The sequence below is a fragment of the Nerophis lumbriciformis genome, linkage group LG20 (genome assembly GCF_033978685.3).
Source record: "Nerophis lumbriciformis linkage group LG20, RoL_Nlum_v2.1, whole genome shotgun sequence".
Classification (NCBI taxonomy): Eukaryota; Metazoa; Chordata; class Actinopteri; order Syngnathiformes; family Syngnathidae; genus Nerophis; species Nerophis lumbriciformis.
In genome coordinates, this window is record NC_084567.2 from 11,115,088 (window position 1) to 11,135,000 (window position 19,913).

The window sequence follows — 19,913 nt, forward strand, 5'->3', positions numbered from 1 at the left end:
GAGCCAAGTTTTCTCTTGCAGAATCACTTCACTCTCAGCGGCCACTTCAAAGCCACGCCCCCTTCTCCCCCTAGACTTCACGCCGACCAATGGGGCGGCTCCGGGATGATCAACCCGGATATTCTCATGTTCGTCGCCAAAGGTAACTTCTTCTAACTTTATATTGTCCTCTTTATGACCATAACATGATATCATTGTACAAAGAAATGTTACAACAAGTTTTAAGGGCCATAAAATTATATCATTGTACAAAGAAATGGTGTGTAGTTGTGTTAACTATTTGGAACAGGAAGCAAACAGTGCTAGCCATGTTTACTAAGTGGGCTAATTATGCCTTCCTAAACATAAACTACCTTTATTTGGAGGTTTCTCATATTATTAGACTTTTGTCTACAACACACAGCAAAGCCCTTTTTAAACCAACATGTTTATATATGTAATGTATAATACGTGAAAAACAGCTGGTTAGCACCAAGGTGCCAAACTGCATTGAAAAATAGCAGCATTTAAGTAACACACAATTATGCACATATAGTATTGAAAAAATGACATATTTTCACCTTATTACTACTTAAAGGTGCTAAATTAGTTATTCTGTCATTAAATTATTTCCATAATTACAATGTAGACCAGTGGTTCTCAACATTTTTTCAGTGATGTACCCCCTTTGAACATTTTTTTAATTCAAGTACCCCCTAATCAGAGCAAAGCATTTTTGGTTGAAAAAAAAAGAGATAAATAAGTGAAATTCAGCACTATGTCATCAATTTATGATTTATTAAATTGTATAACAGTGCAAAATGTTGCTCATTTGTAGTGGTCTTTCTTGAACTATTTGGAAAAAAAGATATAAAAGTAACTAAAAACTTGTTGAAAAATAAACAAGTGATTCAATTATAAATAAAGATTTCTACACATCAACTTAAAGTGCCCTCTTTGGGGATTGTAATAGAGATCCATCTGGATTCATGAACTTAATTCTAAACATTTCTTTACAAAAAAATAAATCTTTAACATTGATATTTATGGAACATGTCCACAAAAAATCTAGCTGTCAACACCGAATATTGCATTGTTGCATTTCTTTTCACAGTTCTTTTTGACAGACATTTTAGTGAGGGTCAAACCATCATGGCATGGGGGAAACTCTGGGTTTATGGTAATGAATGGAATAGCCTACTTGATTTGATGTTCAGTTTATGAACTTACATTCCTATTTTGTTGAAGTATTATTCAATAAATATATTTATAAAGGGTTTTTGAATTGTTGCTATTATTAGAATATTTAAAAAACATCTCACGTACCCCTTGGCATACCTTCAAGTACCCCCATTTGAGAACCACTGATGTAGACAAAGCAATTATTCAGTTTAGGTGGCACTTTGTCATCACACCAGGAATAAAAGTAAAAATTCAGATATTTTTTCATAATATGTATACATATTTGAGTATTTGCTATCTTTAATCTGCGATGAGGTGGCGACTTGTCCAGGGTGTACCCCGCCTTCTGCCCAAATGCAGCTGAGATAGGCTCCAGCACCCCCCGCTACCCCGAAAGGGACAAGCGGTAGAAAATGGATGGATGGATGCTGTCTTTAATAACTAATTAGCCATACTCAGCAATTTAGTTAGCATCAATATGCCAAACTACATTCAAAAAATACAATCAAATAGGTAACACACATTTGTGTACATTAAGTATAGCAAATTATTATGCCCACAGTCCTACTTCGGAGTGTCACTACAGATATTCTGTTATTGCAAAAAGATAGACTTGTTTATGACACTGCAGTGTACACAAAGCAATAATATATCTTATACGTGGCACTTTGTTATCATACCATGAATAAAAGTTATTTTTTTATTATTTCATGATTTATGAATATTTACAGCCGAAGACAAAATGTTCCTGTATTTAATTTAGCAGACTATGATTCCAAATAGCAATACAGAGCAATTTATATAGCATCAATATTACATTAAAAAAATATAGTCATTTAGGTAACACACATTTGTGTACATTAAGTATTGCAAATAATATAATATTATCCCCATAGTCCTACTTCGGGGTGTCACTACAGATATTCTGTCATTGCAAAAAGATGGACTTGTTTACGAAACTGCAGTGTACACAAAAGCAATAATATATCTTATACGTGGCACTTTGTTATCATACCAGGAATAAAAGTTTTTATTTTTTTATTTCATGATTTATGAATATTTACAGCCGAAGACAAAATGTTCCTGTAATTAATTTAGCAGACTATGATTCCAAATAGCAATACAGAGCAATTTATTTAGCATCAATATTACATTAAAAAAATATAGTAATTTAGGTAACACACATTTGTGTACATTAAGTATAGCAAATAATACAATATTATGCCCACAGTCCTACTTTGGAGTGTCACTACAGATATTCTGTCATTGCAAAAAGATGGACTTGTTTACGAAACTGCAGTGTACACAAAGTAATAATATATCTTATACGTGGCACTTTGTTATCATACCAGGAATAAAAGTTAGTTTTTTATTATTTCATGATTTATGAATATTTACAACCGAACACAAAACATTCCTGTTTTTAATTTAGCAGACGAGTTGCTATGCTTGGCACTCATCATCAAGGGTTGGAATTGGAGGTTAAATCACCAAAAATGATTCCCGGGCGCGGCCAATGCTGCTGCCCACTGCTCCCCTCACCTCCCAGGGGGTGATCAAGGGTGATGGGTCAAATGCAGAGAATATTTTCGCCACACTTAGTGTGTGTGTGACAATCATTGGTACTTTAACTTTACCTTAACTTTATTTATGATTCCAAATAGCAATACACATCAATTTAGTTAGCATCTATGCGCCAAACTCCACTGAAAAATACCCCCATTTTTTCAAATCTGTCATAAAAAATTGTGGCCTTTTTAAAATATACACATAAATATAGCAATGTGTACCTTACACAAATCAATGTTATCGTTTATAGAGGGCATTATTTCCTGATACCAGAAATAAAAGTACAAAAATATATTACTTTTTTCTTATTTTATAAATACCGTATTTTTCGAAGTATAAGTCGCACCGGAGTATAAGTCGCACCTGCCGAAAATGCATAATAAAAAAGGAAAAAAACATATATAAGTCGCACTGGAGCCCGGCCAAACTATGAAAAAAACTGCGACTTATAGTCCGAAAAATACGGTACTTACTTTTTTTCTTTTTTTTGTGTCCTGTCCAGCTTCTCAGGCAAATCATTTAGTTGATGTAGATGCCCATGTCGGCTGTTCAGATTTACTTTACAAAAGAGAAGTGTAGGGTACTTCTCTTGTTGCCTTTTTTGTATTTGACTTTATTAAATGTATTTATATTATCATTTAGTGCAGCCGGGCCGGAGCAGGAGGGGATAGAAAGAGAGAAAAAAGAAGACAGAGGGGGAGATTGTGGGGACAAGAGGGGGATTAGACAGAGAGACAAAAACAACAACAGCAAACAACAACAACAACAACAATAGAGCAACATCAGCAAACACGACATGTACAAATATGATGGTAAAAGTAATAGCAAATAAGCAGTTAGCGAAAAATAAAAAATAATACAGAAATGACAATGAGCATTATTACACTACAAATGGATCAATACAAATACCAATAGAAATAGCGCTATTGATAATGAACAATACCAATAATTTACCTTTATTATCAACAATACAGTTGTTTAAATGCAACAATACATATACGTAATGATAACTTGAGATACGAAAGAATGCAGAAAAATGGAGGGGGAGAAAGAGAAGCAACCTACATTAACCTTGTAGATTGTTATAGTAACAATAGGTTAAGCTTTGTCAGTGTGCCATGTGTTACACCCAGTTTACCCTAAATACGGTACTTACAATCTAAGACAAAACCGTCCAGCTTTTAAATTAGGAGGCCGTTTGCTATCAAATTACTTTTCTATATAGTTAGTAATCCACAGAAATCTACTACTTTGGATTCATTATATGTTAAATTTCTTATATTCAGACAAGTTATTATTATTATTTAATAGATGACGTTTTTTCCATGGCATGTTTCGACTGTCATTTGCAATCTTTACCATCAACGTGCCAAACTCAATTGAAAAATACCATATCGCTGCAATAACACATTTTCATAGTAGTCAAAGGCCTTGTGCACAATGCAGGTCAATTCCGATTTTTTTGCCCACATGCGACAATTTTTTCATGCCAGTGTGAACAGTGCAATTCCGTATTTTTCCATAGCCGACGCAGGCCTCTTTCGTATGTAGAAATAAATCGTATATATATTTGTTATTTATTGTTTATTTATTTGTTGATTTTTGTGTATTTACGTCAGATGACTGATGCTGCCTGGGATGAGATCAATAGGCGATAAGCGTCATAATTATTCGCCAAAATAGACAGGTACAAAATAAGTAGTTGACAACGGAGTAGAAAGCGGGTGAAAATAATGTTTTAGGAACCTACATGAAAGTTCTACCACTCCTGTCTCCGACTGCTTGCCCACTGACTGCTTCAAGCAGACATCGAAGCAAATTATCCCGTAAAACTGCCAAAGCCAAAATACTCTTCCTTCTTAAATTTCTACGCACAATAATTTTGTTCAGAAAATGTTGACTTTGATTGCACAAAATCTTTTAAATTGCCAGTGCGGAGACCAACTAGAGCTGAAGCCATTTTTACTTCCGTGCGACGTCATGACGTCATGTCTGCATGCGGGTCAGAATGCATTCACATTAGAAATCACTTTTTTTTTTAATGTTAACGGCCACTGAAAAGATCGAATTTGACAAAAAAGATCAGAATTGGACATCTGACGCTGCAGTGTGAACGGTAGGAGGCCACGGGGAAGACCCAGGGCACGTTGAGAAGACTATGTCTCCCGGCTGGCCTGGGAACGCCTCGGGATCCCCCGGGAAGAGCTGGATGAAGTGGCTGGGGAGAGGGAAGTCTGGGCTTCCCTGCTTAGGCTGCTGCCCCCGCGACCCGACCTCGGATAAGCGGAAGAAGATGGATGGATGGATGGATGAGTAAAGTTAGCATTCAAGCCCCAGACTCCATTGAAAAATATCACAATTTAAGTTAGACACTTTGCTACAATAACATATTTCCATTTAGTACATTACTAAGGAACAGTAAAGTTAGCATTGAAGCACCAGACTCCATTGAAAACTATAATTGTTTAAGATAGACACTTGTGTGTACTCATAGTATTGCTACAATAACATTGTTTCATATAGTTATTTACTAAGTGCCAGTAAAGTTAGCAATGGAGCATCAAACTCCATTGAAAAATGTGATGATTTAGGTTAAACACTTTGTTTCTCACAAGACATGTCTCGTTTTTGTCTCAAGAGCAGTGTCAATCTTCTTGGCAAATATTTTAGGTGTGTCGCCGACATGTGGATTCCCCCCCCCCAAAAAAGCAAGAATTTCCGGGATTGTGCTTTCTGTTTGCTAACTGCTGAGTGATGCGGAGGATTATAGACCGTAGCTGACGTTTGTGCTTTCACACGAAATGATTAATGAACGGTGTTAGCACTGGAGAAATGTCTTAAAAACATGATCCTCACTTTGCACTCCGCGTGTTGATGTGAAAACATGCTGGAGTAGTTGCAGTAGGTCTATGTAACGTAACTAATGTTTACATACTATAGCTTCATCTGGTTCTGGACAAGAAGACACCTGTGATCCCTTCCTGCACTCTTTCATCAATTTGCAGTGTAATAACTGTGTAGTAACTGTGTAATAAGATGTTAAAAAGGCGATTGCGTCCTGGGTCCTAACTCGTCCTCCATGTGTGAAGAAGGGGGGTCAGGGAGGATACTGATTGAGAAGACCTGCAGGTGCAGCTTTACTCTCCACTTGGTCTCTTAATTTATGGCGAAGGTTACGAGCGGCCACCCCGAGCTGCAGTTTCCTCGCCAGGAATGCTTTGATCCAAGGCAGCGTGGCCAAGGCCCGGGCGGAAGATGCACGCTCATCACGGCCGGACACCTCCAGGTGTAACGCATTGTCTGTGGATCATTAAGGGCCTGGGAGAGCCTGGCAATGTGGGCTAAGGTTACCAAAAGGGGGGTTGAGATTGAAGGAATTCCTGGCATCGTTTAAAAAAAGAAAAAGAAAAAGTTACTCTCTGAAATGTGTGGCATCTTACGGACCTTCAGAGATCAAAGGTCAAAGTTCCCACAATAATGTATTGGAAGTATGTTGTCCACAATCCAGCCTTGATGCTGGAATTTGGACGGTTTAAAAGTGCTTTTATAGTCTTGTGTTTTGTGTGTCTGGAGCTTTAATGCTAATGAGCATGTGTTTAATCAGTATATGTATTTACAATTTTGTTAAGGAAAATGTATTAAAATGCTACATAATAAATTCAACATTTTATTTGTATTAGGTGTTTCAATAATTACATTTTTTTTAAATTGTTTTTATTTGAGTAGTCTCAATCTCGCTACTTATCAAACACAATCCTGTTTGTTATGATTTTTTTTCATTCAAAACCCTATACATTCTCAGGTTTTTTTTCTATATTCGCTCTAACCTACTCAGTGGCCTAGTACAGGGGTCGGCAACCCGCGGCTCCGGAGCCGCATGCGGCTCTTTGATCACTCTGATGCGGCTCAGCAGCGTACTTGCTGTACCCCCCAATGTACCCGTGAAATTTCCGGGTTTCATTGCCTCTCGCAGAAAACTTCCGGGATTATTATTCACTGATTTTCACCCTTACAGCTATAACAAGGGCGTGCCATGATTGTATAACATTTGGCGCCCTCTACATTCTGTATTAACAGCCCAACTCTTGTTATACGCTATACATCTGCTGCTTGCACACGTATGTGACAGCAAGGCATACTTGCTCAACAGCCACACAGGTTACACTGACGGTGACCATATAACACAACTTTAACACTCTTACTAATAATGCGCCACACTTTGAACCAAAACCAAACAAGAATGACAAACACATTTCGGGAGAACATCTGCACCTTAACACAACATAAACACAACAGAACAAACACCCAGAATCCCATGCAGCCCTGACTCTTCCGGGCTATATTATACACCCCTGCTACCACGAAACCCCGCCCCCACCCCAACCCTGCTCCCTCACACATCAACCCCCCCCCCCCCCCCCCCCCCCCTCTCTGTGCGTCGGTTGAGGTGGGCGGGGTTTGGTAGCGGTGGTGTATAATGTATCCCGGAAGAGTTAGGGCTGCATGGGATTCTGGGTATTTGTCCTGTTGTGTTTATGTTGTGTTACGGTGCAAATGTTCTCCCGAAATGTGTTTGTCATTCTTGTTTGGTGTGGGTTCACAGTGTGGCGCATTATTAGTAAGAGTGTTAAAGTCTTTTTTATACCGCTACCGTCAGTGTAGCCTGTGTGGTTGTTGAACAAGTATGCCTTGCTGTCACCTACGTGAGCAAGCGGAAGCCTCAAACAACGTGTGGCTGATCAGGCACGCTGATTGTAGTGGGTGTTTTATGCTGTATCATCATGGCACGCATGACGCTGACAAGCGCCATTCATTTTGAACCCGTGTGATGCACCAGCTTTCAAATTCCATATAAAGGTGTGGGCAGCGTGTTTGAGATCCCTGATTTATACATAGCACAAAGCAAAAAAAAATACTGTGTATGCAGTGTTATTTCATTTAAAAATTTCTAAAAGTTTTTGCGGCTCCCTTTGTTTTCTATAATTTGTGAAACTGGTCAAAATGGCTCTTTGACTGGTAAAGGTTGCCGACCCCTGGCCTAGTAGTTAGAGTGTCCGCCCTGAGATCGGTAGGTTGTGAGTTCAAATCCCGGCCGAGTCATACCAAAGACTATAAAAATGGAACCCATTACCTCCCTGCTTGGCACTCAGCATCAAGGGTTGGAATTGGGGGTTAAATCACCAAAAATGATTGCCACTGCTGCTGCTCACTGCTCCCCTCACCTCCCAGGGGGTGATCAAGGGTGATGGGTCAAATGCAGAGAATAATTTCGCCACACCTAGTGTGTGTGTGTGACAATCATTGGTACTTTAACTTTAACTTTAAAAGTATCTCTAATTAATTAACACACTAGTAACCTCTTTAATATTGGCTCCGCGGTACTGCAAAGTCAACACCATATATGTTCTTCAAAGTATTTATTTGTATGATTTTAATGTATGAATAGACTTAGACAAACTTTAATGATCCACAAGGGAAATTGTTCCACACCGTAGCTCAGTTACAAAAGATGGAAAGGACAATGCAGGTATAAAATAGACTAAAAGCAATATAAAATGTAACATATATATGTAATATTTACATAATATATGTACAGTATGTACGTATATTATGTATGTTATGAAGCCATAACATACAAAGCAGCAGCATGGAGCCAAAAGGTTTTTGTTGTATTAAAACGATGATTAAAATAATACAGATGTGTTTGTGTTGACCACTAGATGGCAGACCTACCCTAAATTACAATCATAATCATCCATTTTTATACCGCTTGTCCCTTTCAGGGTCGCGGGGGGGTGCTGGAGCCTATCTCATATCGTACCTAATCTCACGGTTTAAAAGTGCTTGTATACTATGTATAGTCTTGTGTTTTGTGTGTCTGTAGTAGAGATGCGCGGTTTGCGGACACAACCGCGGAGTCCGCGGATTATCCGCGGATCGGGCGGATGAAATTAAAAAAAATAAGATTTTATCCGCTCGCGGGTCGGGTCGGGCGGATTAATTAGATTTTTTTTTTTTTTTTTTTTTTTTGTTTGTTTTTTTGCGGGTGGCAGTTAAACCAATTCGGAAATATATATACATAGTTAAATGTTGTTACCCACATACGAAAAACGAGCAGGCACCTGCAGCATATGCCACAACAGAAGAAGAAAAAAGAAAAGAGATGGACACTTTTACGGAGCGGAGAAGGGACGCCTCGCCGGGGTCCGGGACCGAGGCCCCTTCCCCTGAGAGGGCCCCACCGGGAGCCGTAGCTGAGGCGATCCGCGAGAAGGGCCCGACGCACGTCCAGGGTCACTACCGCGCCCACCGCACCGACACCCCGCCTCGTCCGCTTTCGCCGCGGCCGGCGTCACGCGCAGCAGGTAAGCAGCTTACCTGCCCGCCACCCCCGTGGCCGGGGGCTCGTAACATGGGTCACTCCGCGCGCTCCGCCCGCGCAGCTTACCTGCTTGCCACCCCTGTTGCCGGGGGCGCGTAACAGGGGTCACTCCGCGCACAGTGCGCTCACGAAAGGGGTGGGGCTCACCCTGGTTGATATAGAGAGCAGGACGGTGGCCATGGAATTTCATTTAAGGTTTGTGATAAACCATCAAACTCATTCGTTAAAAGGACTCTATAGTAATATAAAGCGAAATTTTCTGGACATTATCATGCAAGAAAAGTTTATTTTTGGGATCGCGATCACCGCGTAATGATTTTTAAAGGTTGCATTACATTATTAACTGTCCCATGTGATCAGCCAGTGCGATTGGAAGTCCATGCTCAATTATTGCCTCCGTAAATAAAACTTCGGCATTTATCACATCCAAAGAATCTGTTTGGGCGACGAAAAACGTTGAAAGTTTTCCACTTGTATCGCTAGCAACGGCATTAGACTTGTGTTTTTTTGTCCCAACGTGGTCTTTTACATCGCTAATTCCTCCGTGTCCGATCGAAAAATTTTGTCTGCACAAGGTGCAATTCGCGTAGTTTTCACCCTTTTTTTTTTTTTTTTAATTAATATTAGATATATAACAACGGGCGGATGGCGGGCGGATGCAGTTTTGATCAAACGTTACATCGGGTGGATGGCGGATGGATGACGACTTTCTGACGCGGTTGCGGATGAGATAAATTGCCTATCCGCGCATCTCTAGTCTGTAGCTTTAATGCTAATGAGCGTGTGTTTATACGTCCCAATACGCACGATTGTGTCCTTGTTACACTTGTACATGCAAACGTAACAATGCACTCGTCCAATTTAATTGACGTCACATACCAAAAGGGATGTAACGATATGAACATTCCAACTTTTTACAGCTATCATGACTATCACAGCATTGTTGAACGTGCTCCAAAGGTACTTTTACACAAATCTTTTAACCAATTTCTACTTCTAATCTGTTAATGTGTCTTGTATCATTTTAGCATTTAAGGCACTTGGGCAGTTTCCGTCCTTTTAACGAATGGGTGAAAAGCGTGAGCGACGTATGCCATAAAGCAAGTCAGAACATTTGTGATTTTTTGTGTGGCGGGGTTCCTGCCACCCTCCTCAAAGTCTCTAAGTGCCAATGAGAGCGATACAGACCCCCTCAGGCCATGACAGAAGTGTCATTCCCAAAAGTTATGAAAATATTTTATAAAGTTTGAAAAGTTACTTAGTGCTGCTTTAAGGAGCACTATGGAGTATATTTAGCGACAATTAGCCTATTTGCTGGGGGGGGGGGGGGAAACAATCAAACTCACTGCTCCAAAATCTGTAGCTGATAGACAGATACTTTTGCCAGGGCTTCATTTTAAGATGTGTAGCGAAGCCTGATGTTTTTTTGTTTTTTTTACTAAGTGATTTTAACGTGCATCTAGCTAGGGACAGCTCAGAGGTCGTATTATGTACCCCAATTTCTAAAGGGAGCGTTTAAAGGGGAACATTATCACCAGACCTATGTAAGCGTCAATATATACCTTGATGTTGCAGAAAAAAGACCTTTTTTTTTTTTAACCGATTTCCGAACTCTAAATGGGTGAATTTTGGCGAATTAAACGCCTTTCTAATATTCGCTCTCGGAGCGATGACGTCACAATGTGACGTCGCATCGGGAAGCAATCCGCCATTTTCTCAAACACTGAGTCAAATCAGCTCTGTTATTTTCCGTTTTTTTCGACTGTTTTCCGTACCTTGGAGACATCATGCCTCGTCGGTGTGTTGTCGGAGGGTGTAACAACACGAACAGGGACGGATTCAAGTTGCACCAGTGGCCCAAAGATGCGAAAGTGGCAAGAAATTGGACGTTTGTTCCGCACACTTTTTCGACGAAAGCTATGCTACGACAGAGATGGCAAGAATGTGTGAATATCCTGCGACACTCAAAGCAGATGCATTTCCAACGATAAAGTCAAAGAAATCTGCCGCCAGACCCCCATTGAACCTGCCGGAGTGTGTGAGCAATTCAGGGACAAAGGACCTCGGTAGCACGGCAAGCAATGGCGGCAGTTTGTTCCCGCAGACGAGCGAGCTAAACCCCCCTGGATGTCTTGGCTCACACCGTCCCAAAGATGATCAAGAGAAGAATATCGACCCTAGCTTCCCTGGCCTGCTGACATGAGGGTATGTCTACAGAATATATTAATTGATGAAAATTGGGCTGTCTGCACTCTCAAAGTGCATGTTGTTGCCAAATGTATTTCATATGCTGTAAACCTAGTTCATAGTTGTTAGTTTCCTTTAATGCCAAACAAACACATACCAATCGTTGGTTAGAAGGCGATCGCCGAATTCGTCCTCGCTTTCTCCCGTGTCGCTGGCTGTCGTGTCGTTTTCGTCGGTTTCGCTTGCATACGGTTCAAACCGATATGGCTCAATAGCTTCAGTTTCTTCTTCAATTTCGTTTTCGCTACCTGCCTCCACACTACAACCATCCGTTTCAATACATTCGTAATCTGTTGAATCGCTTAAGCCGCTGAAATCCGAGTCTGAATCCGAGCTAATGTCGCTATAGCTTGCTGTTCTTTCCGCCATGTCTGTTTGTGTTGGCTTCACTATGTGACGTCACAGGAAAATGGACGGGTGGTTAAAATCAGGCACTTTGAAGCTTTTTTAGGGATATTGCGTGATGGGTAAAATGTTGAAAAAAACTTCGAAAAATATAATAAGCCACTGGGAACTGATTTTTAATGGTTTTAACAATTCTGAAATTGTGATAATGTTCCCCTTTAAGCGACTTGTTCATGTTTGGCGCTAAGGAACAGGCTGTTTAAGGACACAAATTCTGCCACGGCGTCCGTAAAAAGTCACTTTTTTCACATTGGTGGGCCGTCGGGGCCAGGAAGGCCTTCTCTGCTGGCCTAACATAACCAGAAATCATGATCATAATTAAAGATGAAAGTATTTTTTTATTTACTTTCCCTAATCATCTAAAATAATTGAAGTTGTTGTGGCTTGTGCAGCCCTTTGAGACACTTGTGATTTAGGGCTATACAAATAAACTTTGACTGATTGATTGATTGATATTCTCTTCATGTCATGTTATGCTCCTTCCAGTGCTGTTGTTTTTAGTTTTAGTTTGTATCCAATCAGAATTCAGCTAGTTTACAAAATCTGCCCGGGGCCTTCAACAATGCATGCATCTATGCACTGTAAGTGAACGGGCACATACAGTTGACAGACAGGTGCGATATCAGCTCAGATCACGAGTTGTTGTCAGTAAGGCCTTCTAGCTGGCCTTATGTTGAATGTGACGTTTACGCGTCCTGTCATTGGATACTCACTGGGACCTTAGCGGATGAATTTGAGAACAAATACAGTTGATAGACAGTTGCGATAGCCAGTCAGATCACAAGTTGTTGACAGTAGCCTATCTAGGTAGCCTGATGTTAACGAGACTGTGATTGAATACTCACTTGTCATTCCAAAGTGAGTATCCAATCACAAGTTGCAACTTAGCAGGAAGCAAGAAGTGGTGACCCACAAAGAAGGAGAACAAAACGTTGATGAGGTGTCAGATATATATATTTGCAAGGCCATTTTCAAGAAGGATATTTAAAGAGAAACTACATCGGCTTATACAGCGTCGAATGGGTGCTACAAATTGTGAGTTCAAATATTTAATTTCTTTATTTCTTCACGTTTCATATGTTTTTTGCAATTTTCATTTTGACAGTACTACATAGGATTTGTTTTAATTGCTGATGCGGGTTAATTGATTTTGAAATGCGCCAGAAAATAACCAGTTTTGTACACTGTTGATGTGGTTCAATGCACAGTAGTGCATAAATGTGTTTCTGCACTGCAAAAAGTCTGTGTTCAAAAACAAGAAAAAAAATATACAAAAATGAGGGGTATTTTATTTGAACTAAGCAAAATTATCTGCCAATAGAACAAGAAAATGTGGCTTGTCAAGACTTTCCAAAACAAGTAAAATTAGCTAACCTCAATGAACCCAAAAATACCTTAAAATAATAATAACAAGTGCACTTTTCTTGGTAGAAAAAAAAGAGACATTTTTGCTCAATATGTTGAAAAATATATATATATTTTTTTTTTCATTTGTTTTTTTATTGACATCCAGCATCAGACATTCCTATCCATTACATCATATTCACATAAATCATATATCTATTGTCTGCCCTAAATGTCAAGATATTTTTGTTTATATCCCACCCATACGCCCCCCCCCCAAAAAGAAAGAATCAACAAAAAAAACTAAGTAATATCAAATATAAAAATATTCTTAAATTAAGTAAACCCTAGTGCCATTATCTTTACATAATGATCATGATTTTTTTTTTCATGCTTGAAGTAAGAAATTATTACTTTGAAAAAGTAGTTTTATACTTGTGAGTGTTGATGACACAGCTTTGCAACAGTTGATATTCTAGTTTCAAGCATGTTTTACTCAATATAGGTCATCAAATCTCAGCTACAAGCTGTAATATCTTACTGAGATAATTTAGGACCAAAACCCTTAAAACAAGTAAAAGACTCTAACATAAAATCTGCTTAGTGAGAAGAATTATCTTATAAGACAGAAAATAAGCAAATATCACCCTTATTTGAGATATTTCATCTTACTTAGATTTCAGTTTTTGCAGTGTGTATAGTATTTGTCCAGCAATGGTCATGTGGTGACATCAATTATGGTATTTTGAGGGGTAATCATTGAAGTCGGACATCACTGAAGGCCTAGGTGGGAAGCGCACGGTTTGCATAACAGGGTTACCTCCTCATACAGCCAAGTCCTTGTTTTCTTACAAAAGGGTTCAATTGCGTGGCATAACTCGTGTATTATCTGACATCACAAAAACAATGTCAAATGGTTCCAGAACGCGTTATTTGAACCATTATGTAGATTAGTGTTGTGCATCTTATTAGCACGGTTAATTCCGTACAAATGAGTGGTTTAGTCCGTCTGACAGAAAGTTGGACATTTCAACGTGTTTTGTGTCTCCATGGTGACACTGGATAATGTGCATGATGTGTGTGCGTGCTGATTGAAACAACAGTGTCTCGTTGGAAGTGTCCCGCTGAGGAAGAGGCCCTAAAAGTGTAACAGGAGCACTGTTATGTTAATTAGCCCCTGATGGACCTGCAACACATGTATGCTTAAGGACTAAAGCAGACGCGGGCGGCATTTGTCTCCGTCTTGATGACTTTTGACACCTCGACCTCCTTCTGTAGTCAAAAGACAAACAAATGGGAGGGATGGATGGAAAGATGGGTAGATACACATTACATTACATCAGGGGTGGCCACACTTTTTCTGCAGGCGAGCTACTTTTCAATTCTACCTCATTCATATATATAATTTATCTTCATTTATTTATGAAAGAGATGTTTTTGTTAACAAGTTAAAGGTGTTTATTGAGAATACAAGCATGTTTAACACATATAGATTCCTTTCTTTCATGAAGACAAGAATATAAGTTGGTGTATTACCTGATTCTGATGACTTGCATTGATTGGAATCAGACAGTAGTGATGATAATGTCCACATTTTCAAATGGAGGAGAAAAAAAGTCCTCCTTTCTGTCCAATACCACATGAAAGTGGTTGGTTTTGGGCATTTTATTTGTCCAGCTTCCATACTCCTTTTTATACACTTTACAACAGGGGTGCTCACACTTTTTCTGCAGGCGAGCTACTTTTCAATTGATCAAGTCGTGGGGATCTACCTCATTCATATATATAATTTATATTTACTTATTTATGGCCATGGATGAAGTGCTGGCTGTCCAGAGTCGGGACCCGGGGTGGACCGCTCGCCTGTGTATCGGTTGGGAACATCTCTGCGCTGCTGACCCGTCTCCGCTCGGGATGGTTTCCTGCTGACCCCACTATGGACTGGACTCTTACTATTATGTTAGGTCCACTATGGACTGTACTCTCACAATATTATGTCAGACCCACTCGACATCCATTGCATTCGGCCTCCCCTAGAGGGGGGGGGGGGGTTACCCACATATGCGTTCCTCTCCAAGGTTTCTCATAGTCATTCACATCGACGTCCCACTGGGGTGAGTTTTTCCTTGCCCTTATGTGGGCTCTGTACCGAGGATGTCGTTGTGGCTTGTGCAGCCCTTTGAGACACTTATGATTTAGGGCTATATAAATAAACATTGATTGATTGATTGATTGAAAGAGATGTTTTTGTTAACAAGTTAAAGGTGTTTAATGATAATGCAAGCATGTTTAACACATATAGTTAATATTGTTAATAAATTAAAGGTGTTTAATGATAATATAAGTATGTTTAATACATATAGTTAATATTGTTAATAAATTAAATGTGTTTAATGATAATATAAGTATGTTTAATACATATAGTTAATATTGTTAACAAATTAAAGGTGTTTAAAGATAATACAAGCATGTTTAACGCATATAGTTAATATTGTTAACAAGTTAAAGGTGTTTAATGATAATACAAGCATGTTTAACACATATAGTTAATATTGTTAATAAATTAAAGGTGTTTAAAGATAATACAAGCATGTTTGATACATATAGTTAATATTGTTAACAAGTTAAAGGTGGTTAAAGATAAAACAAGCATGTTTAACACATATAGTTAATATTGTTAACAAGTTAAAGGTGGTTAAAGATAATACAAGCATGTTTAACACATATAGATTCCTTTCTTTCATGAAGACAAGAATATAAGTTGGTGTATTACCTGATTCTGATTGCATTGATAGGAATCAGACAGTGGTGCTGATAACGTCCGCATTTTCGAATGGAGGAGAAAAAAAGTCCTCCTTTCTGTCCAATACCACATGAAAGTGGTTGGTTTTTGGCATCTTATTTGTCCAGCTTCCGTACTCCTTTGTATACACTTTACAATAAATACATTGTCGGCAAACTCAGTAGCTTGCTAGCTTGTGCACGCCAGCTTTCTGAGACTCTTATTTTGTTAGCGCAACCGTGCAACTGTGCAGTCGGTCTTTGGAGTTTTGACGACAGGTACGGCGCCAGAGTCTGTTGAAATAAAGTGTTTCTCGCCTTCCAGTTGGTAATTTTAATGAGCTGGCAGCAGCCAGCGTCATCTCAGAAGACCCTCGGGTGCCGTGAATGTCAATCAAGTGACGTCATAGTGAAGATTTATGATCGCTCATTTTTAGGACTATTTTTTTAATGCCTGGCTGGTGATCGACTGACACACCCTCCGCGATCGACCGGTAGCTCGCGATCGACGTACTGAGCACCCCTGCTTTACAAGAATTACATTGGCGACAAACTCCATAGCTTGCTAGCTTGTGCACGCCAGCTTTCTGAGACTCTTATTTTATTAGCACAGGCAGGATGAAGCAACGCTTTTATTGTGAAGATAGGAACTGTGCAGTCGGTCTTTAGAGTCGTGACGGCAGGTACGGCGTGAGAGTCTGTTGAAATAAAATGTGTTTCTCGCCTTCCTGTCGGTCATTTTTTCTTAATAATGAGCTTGCAGCAGCCAGCGTCATCTCACAAGACCCTCGGGTGCCGTGAATGTCAATCAAGTGACGAAAATCGCTAATTCTTAGGTCTATTTTTGGAATGCCTGGCTGGTGATCGACTGACACACCGTCCGCCATCGACCGGTAGCTCGCCATCGACGTAATTGGCACCCCTGCATTACATTATCTAAAAAAAAAAAAAATTAAAAGCTACACACACTGATCGGTATATTTATTTACAATTTTGTTAAGGATAATTCATTAGAATGTTACATAATAAATTCAATATTTTATTTGTTTAATAAGATTTTTTTTAATTGTATTTTTTATTCGAGTAGCTGGAATCTTGCCACTTCTCAAACACAATCCTGTTTGTTATGATTTATTTTAATTAAAAACCCTCTAAATTCGCAGTTTTTTGTTTTATTTAAATTTTTAATTTTTCTGTATTTTTTTTCGCTCTAAAAGTATCTACAATTAATTAATACAGTAGTAACCTCTTTAACATTGGCTCAGTGGTACTGAAAAGTCAACACCATATATGTTCTTCAAAGTAATTATTTGTAGGATTTTAATCCATCCATCCATCCATTTTCTACCGCTTGTCCCTTTTAGGGTCGCGGGGGGTGCTGGAGCCTATCTCCGCTGCATTCGGGCGGAAGGCGGGGTAGACCCTGGACAAGTCGCCACCTCATCACAGGTTTGATTTTAATGTATGAAGTCATAACATACAAAGCAGCAGCAGCATGGAGCCAAAAGGTTTTTTGTTGTATTAGAACGATGATTAAAATAATTCAGATGTGTTTGTGTTGACCACTAGATGGCAGACCTACCTTAAATTACAATCATAATCATATTGTACCTAATCTCACACTTTTTCACTAATCTAAAAAAAATAATACAATTTAAATATATAATTTAAGTTGTTTTTTTTAAGGGGGGGGGGTTAATTTAGCTGATGTTACCTTTTTCCCAAATACAAAAATAATTGCTCCAATCACAATTGGAGCAGTTGGACTTGGTTGTTATCTGTTTGTACCAGCAGGCGGTGCTGTTTAACAGGCTATTTCAAATCAAGCTCAATTGTCCATCACTTGTGTTCCTTTCACTGCACTCATGTTATGCAGTATTATATTTCACACATGAATCACCTTTTGTTTGATCTAGATCCATTGTTGTCCATTCGGCGGACACCAAGACGACTAAGGTTCCCCTCCGGAGATATTTTCTTGTAACTCCATCTACAAGTAAGATTTGTTTTATTTTTGGAATACATTTTTTTTTAAAAGACACTTGCAGTGCCAGTCAAAAGGTTAGAGATGGCGTTCAAACCTTTGACTACACTGTAATTCTGTATTTAGGTACTGTAAATAACTGTAAAATCACAGCTGTGATGTTACAACATAATTGTAATTTTATTGTAAAACATTATTAAATTGTATGATTGCGAAGTTACAGCACATAGTTGTAGTTGTATTGTAAATAACTATTACATTACAACAGTAAAGTCACAGCATATAGTGGTAATTCTACTGTATATAACTGTAAAATCACAGCTGTGATGTTACAACATAATTGTAATTTTATTATAAAACATAATTAAATTGTATGATTGTGAAGTTACAGCACATAGTTGTAGTTGTATTGTAAATCACTATTACATTACAACAGTAAAGTCACGGCATATAGTGGTAATTCTACTGTATATAACTGTAAAATCACAGCTGTGATGTTACAACATAATTGTAATTTTATTGTAAAACATTATTAAATTGTATGGTTGCGAAGTTACAGCACATAGTTGTAGTTGTATTGTAAATAACTATTACATTACAACAGTAAAGTCACTGCATATAGTTTTAATGGTACTGTAATTAACTGTAAAACACAGCTGCTATGTTACAACATAATTGTAATTTTATTGTCAAACATTATTAAATTGTATGATTGCGAAGTTACAGCACATAGTTGTAGTTGTATTGTAATTAACTAGTACATTACTACAGTAAAGTCACTGCATATAGTGGTAATTCTACTGTAATTAACTGTAAAATCAGAGCCCTGCAGTTACAGTAAATTACTGTAAAGATATTTCACAGTAAATTACTGTAAATGTTGCTCTGAATGTAATGCAATTTTTAGCCAGTAATTTGCCATGAATTTACAGTTTACATTTACAGTGTATTGCACTATATAGTAGGGCTGGGAATCTTTGGGCACCACACAATTCGATTTAAAACTTGGGGGTAAAGATTCGATTCAGAATCGATTCTCGATTGAAAACGATTCTCGATTCAAAGTCAATACTTTTTCAATAACACTTCCTGCATAAGATAAATGAACAGCTCTGATAAATGGGGCGGTATAGCTTGGTTGGTAGAGTGGCCGTGCCAGCAACTTGAGGGTTACAGGTTCGATCCCCGCTTCCACCATCCTAGTCACTGCCGTTGTGTCCTTGGGCAAGACACTTTACCCACCTGCACCCAGTGCCACCCACACTGGTTTAAAATGTAACTTAGATATTGGGTTTCAATATGTAAAGCGCTTTGAGTCACTAGAGAAAAAGCGCTATATAAATATAATTCACTTCACTTCACAAATGTCTATATTACTTAAAAGAAAACTGGTTTTGTTTGATAAAAAAATTATGATCCAACATTTACTAAAGTGCTGGACATTATTTTTTTTTGGGAGGGGTGAAACGTTCTTTTTGAAAATCGATTATGGATTTTTTTTTAATCGATTAATTAAAAATCATTACCAATAAGAATCGCGATTCATTTGCAGATCAATATTTTTTGACACCCCTAATATGCCTTAAGTCTTTGTTGTATTCAATAATCATAAAGGGAGAATTTAAATAATTTAATATTCACATTCTGGTCATTTATATATAAAAAAAAAATCTATAAAAGCCTATTCACTCAATTTATTATGATTATTTTAAATGAATTAAAAGATAAGGGGTTGTTTTTTTTTCAAGAAAAAATAAAATAGTCTTTAAAATATTTTCAATTTTATTAAAAAAAATGTTTATAGGTGACATACTTTTTTGTGACATAACATTTTATGTTTATTTGTTTTCAGTTTTGTGACTCTATAAAAAAGTTTAATTATTACTGGATTCTTTTTATTTATTTATTTTAATGTGCAGTTTGAATCTGGAAGAGATTGTGTCATTAATCTTATGGGAAATATATATATATATATATATATATATATATATATATATATATATATATATATATATATATATATATATATATATATATGTA

At 38.1% G+C, this 19,913-nt stretch overlaps 1 long non-coding RNA gene across 1 annotated transcript; it reads left to right on the forward strand.

Moving 5' to 3' along the window:
• Window positions 1–35: 35 nt before the first annotated feature.
• On the forward strand, window positions 36–17,884 carry LOC133619758 (uncharacterized). The gene is made up of 3 exons (XR_009817458.1): window positions 36–142; window positions 17,254–17,338; window positions 17,806–17,884. It is a non-coding gene; the product is annotated as an uncharacterized lncRNA (long non-coding RNA).
• The last annotated feature ends 2,029 nt before the right edge of the window (window positions 17,885–19,913 follow it).